Raw genomic sequence first — 18,880 nt, 5'->3', positions numbered from 1 at the left:
TTTTGCCATGGCCTTACCATTGTACGGATTGCACTTCCTTTTCCCTTGATGTTGGACTTGACCACACAACTTGCTTCCACTAATGAGCTCTTAGTGGCTGTGATCAAAGGCGCAAAATGTGCTTGTGCAGTTGAGTGCATCTTCTTGACCCTTGCTTTTCATCATGAGAAGAACATGCCTCGGGTAGCCATTGATTTAAGGAGGTTGAGATGCACATGGAGCAGACCAGCGCCCAGCCTTCACACTGGGGTCAAACCCACCTTAGGCCAACCTAGATACACCAACCTCAGCCACCCTGGAGACACACAAGCAAGAATCAATGTTTCTTGAGTTTGGGAGTGTTTGTTACGTAGCAAAAGCAGACTGGCACTCCCAGCCTCCTCATTTCTCTGAACTTAATCAAGTTTCCGGGGACTTCATCCACCTCTCAACTTACCCTCTTTTTCAATCAAAAGGTATAACTCTTTCCTCCAAAATGGTTCCCTCAGCTTCAGGAAGTTTATCTGTTGGTCCAATGCTTTACTGAGTTCTCTCCTCTGCTGTTGGCTACTTCCTCTCACACAGCTCCTGTGTGGTCTTGGCAGCTCTTACAAAATATTTTTCAGTCTGTCTCCTAGCTTTACTGAAAAAGAAGTGTGAATTTTTGTTTTCTGTTCTCCTTATTGCTTTGGATGGTTTCCAGGAAGAGAAGAAGAGCATATTAAGCAAATCTACCTTGCTTCTGAAATAAGAAGGTGGCATGGAGTCTTGGAACAAACGTGAGCTTTGGAATCAGACCAATCTGGATCAAATCCTGGATCTGCCACCAATTTCTGTGTGAATTTGAAAACCTTACATTGACCTCTCTGAGCTTCAGTTTGCATCCTTGATCTATAAAGAGGATCTAGTAACACCTCAGAGTGTTATTAGAAAGAACACCTTCAGAGAATTAAAACTGGACAGTATGTAGTAAGGCAAATAGTAGGCACCCCCTAAAATGTGAACATTATTATTATACTTCTTTCACTGTGCTGTTAGTGGTGGTGATTGGTGAAACAAAAGATATTGAAAAGTAGTTTTTAAAATACCTGGGTGAAAAGGCAGTAAAAGTATAAAGACATGTCTCCCATTGTGTGAAATCTGCACAGGAAGAGAGCGAGCTGCTGATTCTTCCAAACACTCAGAAAATAGCTTGATTCCCAGCACCCTGTCCCCTCTCTCAATACTTGGGTTTTCTTGTTCCATCACTATAGACCACGTGCCTTGGTTCTGGGGATGGGACAGGTGGCTCAAGCCACACAGGTTAGCACAACCTCATTCCCTGACCACTGTCCCTTGGTTCATTGATGGGCATGTGATTCATTCGGGGCCAGTGAGATTGTGAAAGATGTGAGCTGGTGGCTTTAGGAAAGCAAGGTTTCATTCTTCTGGGAGAGCTTCTAAGGGCCACCTTGTCCCTCTCCCTTGACATGTTCATCAAATCCCAGAAGATTCTGAAAGTCCTACTGCAACTACAGCTAAAAACAGGACAGTCTCAGGATGATGCCGGCACAACAGAAAGCAAACACAGAGAGGAAAAGATGCTAACCACCACCAGCACCCTTCTCGGATGGACAGCATCGTCCATCCTGTGTCCCTGGGGTTTCCAGAATCAAAAAACTATTACTCAGTGTCCCTTTTATGATTTACATTATGATTATGTTTTTCCATAGACCATGATATTACACGTATTCAACAAGCATTTATCAATAATAAAAACTAATATCTAAGTTCTTAATACACGCCAGACCTTCTGCCAAGCCCTTTGCAATCTTTCATCTAATTCTCGCAACATTCCCGTGAGGTAAGCGCCATTGCCTCCTCACACAGACTGTGAAACTAAGACTTCTAAGCTAAGGAACTGAGCCATCTTAGCCACTCACACTAAGTTGTGGATCAATAAAGTGGTGAATCTAAGAGTCAAGCTCAGATCTCCCTAACTCCAAAGCTGACTTCTTAAACACTAGGCTGTGTCTAGACAACAGTTACTGAGCACCATCCATTTGCCAGTTACCAGGGGTTCATAGAGGAATCAGACAGTTTCTACTCATGAGATGAACACAGACTAGTGGGATAAGCAAATGCCAGACGATTGTGGCACGGCAGGGCATGCAAGAACATGACCTGAAGACAAGCTGAGACCAACCCAGGGAAAGTTTGTCAATTGTGCAAAGCAGCCAGGACCCCATCCTGAGAGCGACGGGAAGCAGTGGTAGGTTTTCGGCAGGGAATTGCCATGATCAGATGGGGTCTGTACACTGTGGACGTGACTATAACATGAACCACAACTGCAAAGAATGAGACTAGAGTCCAGCAGACCCATGAGGAAGGTGTGCGGTACCCCAGGTGAGATGTGGTGCATGCATGGCCCAGGTAGGAACATTCAAATGACTTCCCCTTGGGTAGAAGAAAGAAAAGGAAGCTAACGTGTTTCTTCCACATTCCCCTGCAAGCCGACATCCAGCCCAGCGGGCACTGCAGGTGTTGACATCCTACGTCAGGGAAGGGCCCCGTTACCCAGGAACTGTGTCCCTCTGACCAAGAACAAGCACCTCTTCCTAGGTGACCTGCTGAACTGCCTGGCAAGTGCTCACAATATCTGGAGGGCAGAGAATCGGGCCGGAGTCGGCCAGGAGTGCGCATGGCCTCCAGAAGGGGAACACAGTTCGTGGCGTTTTCAAGCGCCGTAAAGACGAACTTGATTCTGTGACTCATCCAGTTCTCAGCAGGGAAATTTGCCCTTAACCGTGCTCAAGCACACACACACACAAAACGTAAACACACACGCACAAGAAGAAATACAAAGAACACTCCATTGAGGACTCAATGGTATGAAGCATTTCTTTATTTCTTCCCGTGTCCAATCTTTTGTGGCATCACTTCTGAGCAAGGGGTCCATCACCAAACTATAATCACTAAAACTGAGCAAACCCTTACTGTGCCCCGGGCACTGTGCCAAACATTTTATGCACATTAATGTATTAATTTCATTGAACCCTTAAAAGAAAGATCTTGTTATATGGTTATTACTGTCCCAATTTTGAAGAAGAGAAAATAAAGACTCAGCAAGGAAGTGCCAGATCTGTGTGACCGGAGCCCCAGGCTTTCCACAAATGAGCAATATTCCCCACGTTTATCCAGCGCTTCAGCTCTACAGTAATAGAATGATCTTGTTTAATCACTACTGCAACTGTCTGCAAAACCACTGCCATTTTTCAGGCAAAGGGGCTGAGGCTCAGAGAGGGGCAATGACTAACTAGGGTCACACGGCAAGGAGTGGAAGCAAGGTTTGCATGCGGCAGCCCAAGACCATGGTCCTAATCGTGGGGACGCACTGCCCACTCAGTCCTGGCAGCATCACGCCTGCCTGGCTTGATCACACTTTCTATTTCTGACTCTGCATGGCTAAGCGATCTTCTCATGATCATATGTCAGCCTGAATTATAGCAGGAAAGAATCTAAAGTTGACCAGTGACCCATTACCTCACCCATATACACACAACAAATAATAAAAATAATAATAATAGTTGTAGCGAGTGTAACTCTTGGCATGCTTTTAAAAAAGCAATCTTATCACTTTGTTCTAAAGTGCCTGTGCACCAAAATTGCAGAGGAGTTCACAGAATTGTCTTAAAACACATTTGGAAGTAAATGTGCTTCTTGTTCTTTAAAAAGACCTGAACTGAAGTAAAGAACATTGATTTTGTTCTTAAGGGTCTTAAAATCCATGTCTTTCACTTGTTAAGAATTAGGCTTACAGCATCAAAAGAAAAGCCGTTGTTGAGCGGCTTTGCATGGCTGGCCAAGACTGAGCTCACCAGCTATCTCTCCAGTCTCCTGTCAGCTCTGGCCACACAGGACAGGCCACCATGGCCATCTCAGAGCAACTAATGAACCAAAAGGAAAAGCACTGTCACTGTACTGAAGGCCCACCACATGACAGGGGCTGTGCCAAGCACTTACGCTTTCGAGAGGATGCACAGCTGAAGGGCTAAACGTATACACTCTGGAACAGCCTGTCTGGGTTTGAAGCCTAGATCTGCCCTACTAGCTGGTAGCCTTGGCCAGGTCTCTTAACCTCTCCGTGCCTCAGTTTCTCCTGTGTGCAATGAGGCCTGTAAGAGCACCTACCTCATTGGACATTGTGAGTCGGTGTATGTGGAGTGGGAAAAGCAGGTCTTGGCACATGGTAAGAGCTCTCTCTGTTTAAGAATTAAGCATAATTATTACTTCTGTATTTTTAATCTTCACACCCACTCTGTGAGATAGAGGCTCTCATCTTCTTCTGGGAGATGAGGAAACTGAGGCTCAGAGCAATAAAGTGATCGTGCCTGGGGAAGTGGCTGGAAGAATTGAATCTAGCCCTGGTCTGGCTAAGGGCGGCCTGTGGTCCCTCTCCTGCACCCCTCACCTCCGGCTGGCAGGCGCTGTGCCCACCCACATTTGCCTTCAAGTTTCATAGACCAGATGAATAATGCCCCACAAGGAAAAATTCAGAAGCGCCATCACCATAGCACAGTGTGAACAGGTTGCTGACAGCCAGACACACACAATAGCCTGGTTGTGCCCAATTCTGCTACTAACACTCAGACTCAGAAATTCTAATGACACTGTTCCATCCTCCCATCTATCCATCCACCCACCCGTCCATCCATCCACCTATTCACCCACTCACCCACCCATCAGCAGATATGTACATAATCATACTCTTTGTCCTTTCTGGCAAAACCTCCAAAATCTTTAAAATAATGCCAAGCTGAATTGCTGATTGAGTTCTGTACTAGGTGCTAGAGGAACATAAAAGTCATCTGACAGGTCTCAACATTTGTCATTTACCCTCTGTGGCCACAACCCCGCTAATGGGAAAAGGATTAATCATGAGAAATTTCTCAGTTTGCATCCAAGAAAAATGGACTTGCTATTTGTATAGCCGAGGCATTCAACTTTACTAGCTTGAGATATACATATATATATATGTTTTCATATCAAGTGAGACAATTCCAATATCCCATCCTACCTGTTATTGTCTGAATGTTTGTGTTCTCCCAAAATTCGTATGTTGAAACCCAATCACCAATGGGATGGTTTTAGGAGGCGGGGTCTTTGAGAGGTGATTAGACCATGAGAACTCATGAAATTAGTGCCCTTGTGAAAGAAGCCCCAGAGAACTGCCTTCCCTTTCTGCTGCAAGGGCACAGCTATGAGGACACAGCAAGAAAGCGCAGTTTGTGAACTAGGAAACGGACTCCCACACTGAATCTGCTTGGTCTTGGACTTCCGAGCCTCCAGAACTGTGACAAATAAATTTCTGCTGTTCATAGCAATCTAGCCTATGATATTTAATCATAGCACCCAAAACAGACTAACATGCTACCTATCAGGATAATGTCTCCTTTCTCTCCTAGAGTGGTCCCAAGTACCTGCAGGGTCAATGCAGTCTAAAGGACAGGCCTGAGAGTCATCATCAAAAGCGCAGAGCACATAAAGCCCTGCTTGGCTCAATTGTTGGCCTGGGCACTCAGGTCACCTGGCTTTTGTGGCTGATGGGGCCACACTGCTGCAACTCTGAGGATTCATAACACCATCAAGGCTGTGTCTGTCTGGGATGTGCGTCCCCATTGCTGAATAGTACAAGTACTATTTTCTCCAGGTGTGGAATTCAGAGGGCAAGAGAGTGGGGGATAAACAATCTCCTCTTCCCAAGTGTCTTGCTCAGCTGTGGTTGCTGCACCAAACTTCTACCTTCCATAGTGAAGCTCTCTGGGGACTCAATTCTCTCAACACATAGCACACACCCACACTTCCACGCATCATTTGTGATCCAGAGAGTCTATGATAACTGAAAGAATTCAGTTATCACGCCATGTGTTCTGCCTAGAACTGGCCCTGCCCTAGATTCTTGGAAAGCTTTTACAAGGAGGTGGGTGGGTCAGCACATTGGGCCCAGTGGTGCCTCACAGACCAAGGGGATCATCCACCGTCAGAACTCAGCTTGGCCTCCACACACACCCTGTCTGGTCTAGAGGAAGTTCTGCCCTTCCCGTTCCCAGCCCCCATCCACTCCCTGCCCCAGGGACTGGTAGTTGGAATGCCCGGACTCTTGCCCCATGTCTTCCTAAAGACTGATAACAGCTCATCTCCCTCAGTCCAAGATACCCAGTTACCATTCCATATTTCTTTCCAAATTTCCTACCACTTTATTTCCTGGGATCCCCCTCTTGTTTCTTCCTGGGAGGAGGGAGAACCGGGGCTGTGAGCACATTTCACAGGCTTGTTCTGGGTATTAAATGAGGAAATGGATGCAAAAGTGCCCAGCACAGTGCCTGACACATAAAAGCGGCAATAAACTTCAGCTCTCTCCCCCTGCTTCAAACTACTTAATTTTCTTTGAAACTAACACTTCTTTTCTAATTGCCCTTGACTTCAAATGTCACATTCTTTAGCCCATACCTCATTACTAATCCATTCTTGCCTAGTTCCTCCTACATTCCTTTTGTTCACGTTAAAGATGACTTTTCTTTTCACCTGTATAAGTCTTGCTTCCTCCTACACTGATTAATTCAGCTAGATTGAAAAAGAGGACTAGCTCTTCTTCCATAAAACTCCAATTAATCAATCATTTTAGAACCTGAGCAATTTGGTGTGATGGTATTTGGTAGAAAGAGGAGGAATACTGCTGTCAGTCCTGGGACATGACGCTTAACAGCAGAAAGACCTCAGACAAGTAATTTTACTTTTGGAAGTCTCAATTTGTTTATCTCTAGTACCCTAACCCATATGGTTGGTGAAAGGTTTGCAAATAACCTACGAAAAGTCTCCTGGGCAAAGCCTGACTTACAGGTGCAAGGCAACGTGAAATTACTGCGCGGAGACAGACAGACCTGGCTCTGAATCTGTTTATGCCACTTAGCCTATTTTTACTTTCAGAATACTCCATCAAACAAGAATAGAATACACACTGTTCTCAATCTCACAGAAAACATTCACCAAGATAGACCACATTCAGGGCCATAGGACACATTTTAACAAATTTAAACAGATATAAACATACAAATTATGTTCTCAGACCACAATACAATTAAACTAGAAATCAATAATAAAAAGCCCCCAAACATTTATAAATTAAACAGCACATTTCTGAGTATCATGAGTCAAAGAAGGAATCTCAAGCAAAGTTCAAACATATTTCAAACCAAATGAAAATATGATTATCAAAATAGGTAGGATACAGCAAAAACAATACTTCAAGGTAAATTTGTAACATTAAGTGCATATAAGAAAAAGAAAGATGTAAAATCAATAACCTAGGCTTCCACCTTAAGAAACTAGGAAAGCTAGAGTAAATTAAGTCTAAAGCAAACAAAAGAAAACAATACTAAAAAAAATTAAAGCAGAAGTAAATAAAATTGAAAACAGAAAAATAAAGAAAATCAACAAATTAACTTTTTTAAACATTAAGCTGGTTCTTAGAAAGGATCAATAAACTTGATAAACATTGACAAATTAAGAAAAAAGAGAGAAAACACAATTTATAATATCAGACCTGAAAAAAAACCCAAAGATCTTTATAACAGAGTCCATGGACATCAAAAGGATAATAAAGGAATACCATGAACTGCTCTATGCCCAAGAGTTTGATAACCTAGATGAAATGAAAGATGTTTTCTTGAAAGACACAAACTATCAAACTCACACAAAGAGAAAAAAATAACCTGAATATTCCTATATTTATCAAAAAGTCAAACCAATAATTAATAATCTTCCAAAAAAGAAAGCACCAGGCCCAGAGAATTTCACAGGTGAATTCTACCAAATATTTAGGGATTTAAGAAAGAAATAACATCAATTCCATATAATCTCTTCCAGGAAATGGAAGCAGAGGGAAACATCTCTAACCTATTCTATGAGGCCAGCGTTACCCCAATACCAAAACCAGATAAAGACATTACAAGACATTATAAGAAAGGAAAACTTTAGGCCAATATCTCTCATGAACACAGGCACAAAAATACTCAACAATATACTAGCAAATTAAATCCAACAATACATAGAAAGAATTTTACAGGATGACTATGTGGTATTCATTCCAGATATGCAAGGCTATTTACACATTCAAAAACATCATATTTAATGGTGGGAGACTAGATACTTTCCCCCCAAGATAATGAACAAGGAAAATATTTCCTCTTTCACCACTCCTATTTGACATCATGCTAGAAATTCTAGCTAATGCAATAAGAAAAGTAAATACAAAGCACACAGATTGGAAAGAAAGAAATAAAACTGTCATTTTACATAGATGATATGATTGTCTATTTAAGAAACCTCAAAGAATCCACACACACAAAAAAGAACTTCTGGTACTAAAGTAAGTATAGCAAGATTACAAGATACAGGAGCAATATACAAAAGTTACTTTCCTATATGCCAGCAATGAATAGCTAGAATTTAATTTTTTTAATTTTGTTTACAATAACACAAAAAAATGAAATAGTTATAAATCTAATAAAATGTGTACTGAGTATATATATATAGAAAACTACAAAGCAGTGATGAAAGAAAACAAAGACATAAATAAATAGAGAGATATTCCATGTTGAAGGATTTAAAGATTCAATATTGTTGAGATGCCAATTCTTCCCTACTTGCTCTATATATTCAATGCAATCAAAATCAAAATCCCAGAAAGCTATTTTTTAGATCTCAACAAACTAATTCCAAAGTTTTTATGGAAATACAGGGAACTAGAATACCCAAAATAATTTTTAAAAAGAATAAAGCTAAAGGACTCACACTACCCAATTTCAAGACTTAACTATAGAATACAATAAACAAAAGAATGTGATATTGGTAAAAAGAACAGACATAAATCAATGGAACAGAATAAAGACCACAGAAATAGACCCATATAAATGTAGTCAACTGATCTTTGACAAAGAATTAAAAACAATTTGTTTCATCTGTCTTTTCAACAAATGATGCTGGAATAATTAGATGTCTAGATATAAACAAATAAACCTAGACACAGACCTTACATCTTACACAAAAATTAACTCAAAGTGGATCATAGAGCAATGTGAAATGTAAAACTATAAAATATCTACAAGAAAACACAGGAGAAAATATATATGCCATTGGTTTTGGTGGTGCATTTTTAGATAGAACATCGAAAGTTCAATCCATGAAGAAAAAAACATGGATAAGTTAGACTTTATTAAAATTAAAAACTTCTGCTCTGTGAAAGCACTGTTAAGAGAATTAAAAACAAGGCACAGACTAGGAGAAAATGTTTGCAAAACATATATTTAATAAAGAAATTGTATCCAAAATATATAAACAGCACCTGAAACTCAACAACAAGAAATTTTTTGCCCAATATTTAAATGAGCAAAGATCTGAACAGACACTTCATCAAAGAAGATATACAGATGACCAATAAGTATAAGAAGGATGTTCAACATCATTTGTCATTAGGGAACTGCAAGTGAAAACAACGAGACACCACTACACAAAGACCAATACAGATTTCGGGGGAGGATGTGAAGAAACAAGAACTCTTATTTATTGCTGGTGGGAATAGAAAACGGTACAACCTCTTTGGAAGCCAATTTGGTGGATTTTTACAAAACTAAACAGTACTACCATATGATCTAGAAATGGCACTCCTACATATTTACCCAACTGGTTTAAAAAGTTATATCTACACAAACTTTGCGTGCAAATATTTATAGCAGCTTTTTAAATAATCAACAAAAACTGGAAGGAACCAAGATGCACTTCCATAGGTGAATGAATAAACAAACTGTGATACAACCACATAATGTAATACAACCATATAATGTAATACCACTGAGTAATAAAAAGAAATGAGAAAGCCACACAAAGACATGGATGAATCTTAAATGCATATTGCTCAGTGAAAGAAGCCAGTCTAAAAACATACTGTATGAATCCATTTATATGACATTGTGGAAAAGAATAAACAGATCAGTGGTTGCCAGGGGCTTGGCAGTGGGGAGGTTGAATAGACAGAGCACAGGAGGATTTTAGGGCAGTGAAACTATTCCACATGACACTATAATGCTGGATACATGACATTATGTATTTCTCAGATCCCACTGAACTTCACAGCACGAAGAGTCTACTTTAATGTGTGGATTTAAAAAAAAAATCATTTGGAAGGACAGGGGATCCCAGGATGGAACGCAGACTGTGACAAAAAAGGTCTCACTATATCACAAATGTATTCAATAACTTCATCAAAGGCAGTGGTGGAAAAAAGAGTGACCTAAGCAACTTTGGAAATGATGGAGTCTATAAGAGTAAAGGAAAAAAAAACTGCACCTAAATACTCATACCCACTGGGGTATGAGTTAACAATTCTGAAACCACTATACATGTTTACAGGGATGAAACAATAAAATTTCAGTAAATGGATGATTGACAGGAGGAGCCAGGCCCCTCATTGTTAAAACAGGAGTTGCAGATAAGCAAGGGGATGAGACTAGAAGGGCCCACGTGGTGATGGATTCAAGCTGGAGGCATCAAGATTCAAATGATTACACATAAAAATAGTGACAGATATTTGTATCTATGTGGGTTAGTATATTTCCGTGCTCTGTCAGCTAAAAGGACCTAGAAGCAACGACACTTTGGTAGCAATGAGCACACCCAAGCACCCAGATCTTGGTTTCTGAGTCTATTCTTCAACAAAAGGAACCAGAGCTCCCTGGAGAAATGGCTGATTCTAGGGCTGGGGCAGGAAACCTACAAGATGAGCCTGGAGCAACTTACAGTGCCAGAAAGTAAGGGAAAAAAAAAAAACCCACAATGAAGTGTATATTTACAGGGACACAGGAGCCAACTAACAGAGCTCCCAATAGGCAACAAAATAATGCAGTACTGGATTATAACTCAAAGTAAAACGGGTATCCATGATCCATCCAGATACAAATAAATAATTGAATAAACAAACAAACAAACATGGGAGAATAAACACATCTCCCATGCACAATAATTTCAAATAACTCATGTAAATGATCCACTCCTTAAGCTGCACATAATGACATGGAAATTAGGTGCGGAAATTAGTCTGGGGGTAACTTGACAGTAGAGAACTCTGACAAACACTGCCTCAGCCAGGTGATCAAGGTAATCAGTCATATTGGCAGTATATGCCCTTGATATAATGTGATATAAATGACACCTCTCCTCTGTGATCTTCATGTCAGAACTCTACAACATCAGTCTAATTAGGAGAAAAATATCAGACAATCACAACAGAGGGACAGTCTACAAAACAGCTGACCAGTGCACCTCAAAACTGTCAGGTCTTCAAAAATAAGTAAAGTCTGAGAAATTGTCACAGCCCAGAGGAGCCTGAGAAGACACGATGACTAAACGTAACAGGGTGTGCTGGATGGCATCCTGGAATGGGAAAGGGACTTTAGGGGAAAACTAAAGAAATCAAACAAAGTATGGATTTTAGTTAATAATAATCTATCAATATTAGTTCACTAATTGAGACCAGACTAATGTAAGATGTTAATAATAGAGGAAACTGGGTGTGGTATATAAGGGAACTTGGTACCATCTTTGCAATTTTTCTGTCTGTATAAAACTATTCTAAAATAAAATTTGCTTTTAACGATGTGAGATGGTAGCCCTTATTTCTCTACAAACCACAAGCTCTCTCCTCCTCCACACCCACCTCCTTCTCTGTTGAATTTGGAATCTCTGTTAAATGTGCATCAGTAGTTTAATGACTGTCAGGGAGAAGAACAAGAATAATCAGGCTGTTGGCTGAGTCTTTCTGCCTGTCACTGTGAAGTTAGAGGGAGTCTACGCAGAGGGCCCGTGACTGCAAACGTGGCCTCTCCAAAGCCACCAGCCATTCACGAACTGATGCTCTAAAAAGTCCCCAAAGATCCCTCCTATGGGAACTTGTGTTTGAAATCACTTTACAGCCTTGATTTAACAACCTCTGTCTACAATTGACCGCCAACTAACAGAGCTCTCAACAGGCAAAGGTGAAACAATTTCAGCAACAAAATAATGTAGTATTGGATTATAACTCACAGGAAAACAAGTATCCATGATCCACACAGATATAAATAAATAATGAATAAACAAACAGGCAAACATGGGAGAGCAGACACATCTCCCACACAGAGTAAGCTGAGTATTCACTATCCGCCATTAGCGTCTGGCCTGGAGACCCTTCTGCATTAGGCTTATTCTTCTGGTCTCTCACTGGTTATAGAATCTTGTGCTTCAAACTTAAATTTCTTCCTCCTCTTAGAACAAAAGATCAAATGATGAAAGCTGTCTTTTCCTTCAACACTACCCTAAATGATTTTATCCTCAAACCTTGGATTTACTACTTGAAGCCTTCATTGCTATCCTCTGGAAACTTCTAAAATGGGCCTATGAGAGCATTTAACATAAAAATATTACTGAAACCTTTACTATCTATGTCAGTGACGAGAAAAATAGAATTTGAAAACCTCCCAAAAGGTTAAACCTAGGGATAAACGCTGGAGTGTTTTTCAGGTTCAGAATAATCAGAAGTGGCTTCTATCACAGTGCACACTGCGTTCTAGAAGAGGCCTCACCTGTGAGCAGTGACTCAACAGCTAGAGAACAGGAGAGAATCCAACAGGGAAAATGGTGCCAGTCACTCTTGCCGTGCCTAAGAGCACTTGGCACCTTTGTCCTCAAAACTTAGAGAAAATTCTTGCTGTGGTTTGTTCAGAGCCAATGTGCTGGAAGTCTCCTGGGCTCTGAGCTTTTCAAAAGTACCCAAAAATGTTTAAGACTTGATAGGGGAAAATGTATCTACTCCAGAGAATGACAAAGTAACTGCAAAATTGAAATTAAGAACAATTTCACAAACAACATGCCAAAATCCTTCTGTTTGGGCAGGGAGGTGGGAGCATTCTCACATGTTTGACCTGATGTGCCTTGGGCACCAAAAGCAGGAGCAGGTGAGGTCTATAAAGGTCTCAAACCAGGGCACGCTGAGGAGGGTCACTCTGTGTTGGCTTCAGTGATTTCAGACTGGCTCTCACTGGTGACTCCCAAGCTGCGGTCCCCAAGGCCCCCCTGTGAGTGCTTTTTATCATTTCCCAAAAGCTGAAGAGAAAATGCTTTAACCTATAAAAAGGCCACCCTGTGTATTATTTTCTAAATGAGATGCATTTGATCAAAAAAGTATTCCAAATATGGACTCTATGGAAGCTCAGTAAAAAAAGACCCTTTGTGTGAAGAAACCAAGACCCCCATGTAGTGGTGAAGGTCATGCCTTGGGCTTTCAGGGGAGGGGCTTTGGAGCCAGGCAGGCCCTGCGCTCTGCCCCGTGTCCCCGCTCTGCTCTGCTGACCAGCTGAGCATCTGCAAGCCAGTCCCCAAGCTCGCCCAGCCTCAGCCAAACCAGGCACTGATGATTGAGCCAGAGATGTTCCCAGATGAGCTCAGGAAAAAATAAGGCGCTAAACTACTGTACATTCTTTCAAGGTCATGCCTACATCCCCCACCCTCACCACCCACCAGCAAAGCAACCACAGCTAGAGCTTTTCCGGCCTAACACCCAGTTTAGCATGCTTCCTTTAAAATCTGATTTTAATTACACATGTAAAATACATAAACACAAGCTTCTTGTAAAAACCAAGAAATATACAAAGTAAAATATGAAAGCCTTCCCCCTTCCCCTGGTTCTCCCCAAAGCTCATTCTCTTCCCCAAAGATACACAGAGGTGCACAGTCATTGTGTGCAGCCCACACTTAAGGAATGCAATTGACCTACCTTGATTATCTGGAATTCTTCTGCATGGAGGTTTGTCTATTCCCTCACATTTATTTATTTGTTTGTTTGTTCATTTGCTTACTTGTTTCAATTCACATGGGTGGGCATTTTCCTACATCTTTTTCTATGTATTTACATTAAAAAATACATACTTCTTATACATTTTTAAATAAAAGGAATCATATTGTCCATATTGTTTGGCAACCTTGTTTTTTCCCTTCATAATATATAATGAGAATCCTTCCATAACAGTGCTTATGGATCTACTTTATACAACCACATACTACGGACATCTTCTTTTTAACCACCATGTACTACGGACATCTCACATTTTAGTTATTCATGAAACCGCCCTTTGAAAAATTAAAGAGCCACAAGGTGGAAACTGTAGTAGGAGCCTGAACTCTGCAAAGGTAAAGGTGTAGCTAGAAAAATAACCAGCCATCGTTCCCTAGCTTGCTTTCCTATAATTGCTTACTACTCAGGAGTCACAGAACTAATGGGCGTAAGATTCTTAGCTTTCTTAATTGCTCCCATAGGTAACATCACCCTTGTGAGACCTAAGGCTCGTCTTTGAGATATTGTCCAGACCCTGCATTCCAGTGGGGCAACTGACCCAACCAGACCAGTGGCCCATACTATGGAACTGACTCAACTAGTCTTGTTACCCCCACCCAGGAACTGACTCAGCACAAGAAGACAATTTCTACACCCCTATGACTTCAACCCCACCCCAACCAATCAGCAGTACTGATTCTCTAACCCTCTGGTCCCCAAACCATCCTTAAAAACCCTAGTCTCCAAATTCTTGGAGAGGCAGATTTGAAAAAATTCTATCTTCCCACTTGGCACCCTGTGACATTAAACTCTTTCTCCGCTGCAACCCCTGTTGTCTCAGTGTATCACCTGTCTTCTGTGCAGCAGGCAATCCAAGCTGGTTGGGTGCTAACACTCATTCCCCTATTACTGGACATTTAAGTTGTCTCCTGTTGGCTGTAGCCTGCATCCTTTACACATGCATCTCTGAGCACACAAGTGAGGGTGTGTGTAAAGCAGATTTGTGTAACTGGAATTGCTGGGTCAAATTGTGTGCATGTTTTAAAGTTTGGTTGTTCCTGCCAAATTCCCCTTTTCCATTTAGCCATATCAATTTGCACCACTGTAAACAGGGCAGGAAAACATCTGTTTCTTGTCCCCAAACCAGAGGTTCTATTATTGGATGGAGCTTCATCCAAGTGTGACATTCTAAATTTTACAGCCCCATGAGCAAGCAAATAAGCTTTTATTCCAATATTGGTGCCAATAAATGCTTTCTAAAAATGGCATTACTGTTTGATCTTGTCTTGAAAGTATTATGACCAGGCTTTTTAAACAAGCTAGAACCATCACCTTATCGTCCCTGGAGTGGATCCTCTTTAATCGTCCCCTATGCCAGTCAGGAGCATGCTGTTTTACAATGACCCCACCACCAACCTGGTAAAAACCCACAGCTGCTTTGGCAGAATTGTGTATAGCACCCCTCTCTCCCCCAGTTTAACAGCAAACAGCCGTGTGCATTAAAGAAGCATCTTACAAATGGGGCTGACCATTATCTTAATTACAGTCAACATGTTTATAATGCTAAATACATCTGTCCTAAAAACTCAGTCTCAAAACAGCAGGCATGTGGCTAGATAATCTGGGAACACATTTGTGACATTTGGTTGACATTTCCTCTCTCTCCTGGGTAAAAGAGTTGATTGCTATCCAGGCACATCCACGTGAGAGAGAGCCCTCGTTTGCCATCTGAATACTATCTCAATTATTTTCCTGTGATTGTGTCAGTGATGGAGAAACCTAACTGAGCAGAGTAGATCAGCCCTTATAACCTCAACAGAGTCAACCACATGGTGAAAATTAAGGCATGTGCATAAGCACCTACCGAAACCTTTTGTAAAGTTATGAATTCACTCATTCATGTAATGAACTGAAATATTACCTTGGGTGCCCACTGTACGCCCGGCTATGCTGGGCACTGGAAATACAGTGCTGAAAGGAGCCCTGTGCCCTCCAAGGGCTCCCTCACTCACTGGAGAACAGGGACCCAGACAGCAGGGGACAGGATGGATGCCCTGCAGGGGGCTGCCAGACCGTGAAGGGAAGGGCCAGGGACCGGTTCCACCTGAGGCTCAGATGAGGATGACAAGGAGGAAGAGTGTCTCCACTGGAAGAAAAGCAAAGAGGTGCCACCAGAGCGAACTTGAGAGCAGTATACAGGGGAGCACAGCTGGAGAGGGTGTGAGGAAGGAAGGGGTGTGCTCACTCCAGTGGTTATCACGTGACCGTCTGGTTAATTAGGACTGAAAAGAGGCTCCGGCAGAGGAGGAGACCACCCCAAAGCAACTGATGTGACAGCCTGTGGGCCCCATTTGGACCGAATCTTCTAAGAAGTTTAAATTCATCTCGATACCATGTCCTATATCCAGAAAATTGATCTCTGCACTCCTGTCTCTTTCCGCCTGTCAGAGCCCGGTCCACCCTTCAAGCCCACTCCAATGCCACTTCCTTCCCACCCTGTGCCCAGGTACCATGCCCCGCCACAGCACTCTCTCCCCATTCTACCTTGTCCTTCTATCACCCCATCCCCCTACCAAAGCTGAGCACCAGGCAGGTATAGGTAAATGCTTGCTGAAATAAACTGTGTGTCCAGATCAAAGTGATCTACAAACATAAGCATAGTTAAGCCTTTGAATGAGCAATCTCCCTGTTCCCTTATCTTTGAACTCCACAAAGTCATGTGTTTGAAATGCAAATGTTTTAAAAGTCTTCTTAGCTTAAACTTTACTCTGCCCAAAGACACATGCTTCCTGTTGCCATTGCTCACTTAGCCCTTTCAAAGACCTTCAACCATAATCTTGCTAATGTTTGAAGCTGGGTCATGGGATGGGTGCACAGGAGTTTATTGTATCATTCTCTCTCCTTTGGGTATATGCTTGAAAATGTCAAAAAGTATTTTTTTCATGCATCAATATTTGAAGTATTTGGAACCCCCTTAAGCAGTCCTTGTTTGGTTAGGACTATTTCCTAGTAAACAACAGATTTATGATGAAAAGAATACGTTCTGGCTGGGAGGCTGAGGCGGGAGGATCACTTGAGGTCAGGAGTTCGAGACCAGCCTGAGCAAGTGTGAGACCCTGCCTCTGCTAAAAATAGAAAAAATTTGCCAGTCGTGGTGGAGAGCTCCTGTAGTCCCAGCTACTCGGGAGGCTGAGGCAGGAGGATTGCTTGAGCCCAGGAGTTTGAGGTTGCTGTGAGCTAGGCTGATGCCACGGCACTCTAGCCCAGGTGACAGAGCAAGACTCTGTCTCAAAAAAAAAAAAAAAAAGAAAAAGAAAAAGAATAGGTTCTGAAGTCATAGAGTCCTACATTCAAACCTGCCCCCATCATTTACCAGCTGTGTGACCTTGGACCCATTACGTGCCCTCTCTATTAATTATTTTGATCTGTAAGATGGGGATAAGGATAACTGTGCCTACCTCGTAGGATGGCCCCAAGAATGGAATGAGATAGTGAATGGATGCCACTTGGCACAAGGCTGGCACGTGGTTTCTGAGGCTCAATAAAATGGAATTATTGGCATTACCTGGAGAAAAAATTTCCTTTTCTCTACATCAGACTTTCCAAATGTTTTTTGATGATGGTTTATTTGCATATCTGTCTTCCTCCTCTAAGACTAGGAGAGTGTCCAATCTGTTTCTGTGTCCCTGGCATCCAGCACATGGTATGAATCCTAAAAAGTGCTCTTGGAAGGTTATTAAATGCAAACTGTATCAAATTATATATATACACACATATGCGTACATACATGTACACATATGTGTGTGTGTGTATGGGCATGTATCCGCAATTACCTCTACACAACCACATCACACTCCAGAAAACTGCAGGCCTCAGAGTCATGTGGAGATTCTACCCAGAGACTTTAGAGAGAGCCTAGCAGACCTCCACAAATAATCAAGCATCCCCAAAATAGGCTGCACTAAAACTGTGACTCCAATGTTCCCTATTTTGACTTATTCACTCTTTCATTCATTCAACAAAGATTTAATGAGAGCTCTTAAATGCCAGGCAGTGTCCTGGACGCTTAGGGATGTATAAAGAGAGGGGAGAAAAAGTAAAACAGCTTTTGCTCTCAGTCGGTTCATAATCCAGGGAAAACGATGAGAAAAGAAGATTACTTCATGGCAGCTTGGAATGAAAGAAGGGCACAGAGGCAGGAAGACAGTGCCAAGGAAGGCCCTGGCAACTGTACCTGGCTGCATCTTAAAGGGTGAGCAGGAGAGGGCAAAGGCAACAGGGAAGGGTGTTCCAGGCAGAGAGAACAGTATGTGCAAAGGCATGAAAATGAGAAAGGACACCACAAAGTGTTCAAAATCCAGAATGCCCACAGGACAGTGCTGGTGAGGCACTGGGAATGGATAAGCCTGCAGAGGCCACCAGGGGCCAGATCATGAATGAGCTTGATTTTTTCTTCCTGAAAGTAATTGGGAGCCATTGAAGAATGTTAAACAAGGGCATAGCCATCAAATTTGCATTTTAAGACTATCAGTCTGTTGGCTTTCCACTAGGGAAGAGAATGGGGGTTCAGGAAACCTATCGGGGGAACCTATCAAAGTCATATTTTACCTATCATGGGTCCCATACATCATATTTTCAAGGCAGAAAATATCTTAGAACGCATCCCATATAACATCCCTTATTGTAGACAAACCAAAAACCTCTTATTTCTGTGAAGTAGCCTGTCCTTTTTTAAAATGAGATGAAACATCCTGCCCTACAATTCCGTCTTCCTAGGTCCTGCCACCACTGCCACTTTGCCAGCCCTTCTGCCAGCAGAAGCATGACAGGTTGTCTCACTTCTGGGGATGCAGCTCCGAAGGTCTTGTCAATAGCCGGAAGCACTTGGCAATTCTGAGAGCTGGGAGAGTCTCTATTCCGTAAGCACGAGAAAAATTCCAACTGGTTCTGTACATGTTCTCATAGTGATTAGAAAGTTAAACCCTTTTAAATCAGAGATTA

This window comes from Lemur catta, chromosome 18 (assembly GCF_020740605.2).
Source record: "Lemur catta isolate mLemCat1 chromosome 18, mLemCat1.pri, whole genome shotgun sequence".
In the NCBI taxonomy this organism is placed as follows: domain Eukaryota; kingdom Metazoa; phylum Chordata; class Mammalia; order Primates; family Lemuridae; genus Lemur; species Lemur catta.
This window is presented reverse-complemented; position numbering follows the sequence as displayed.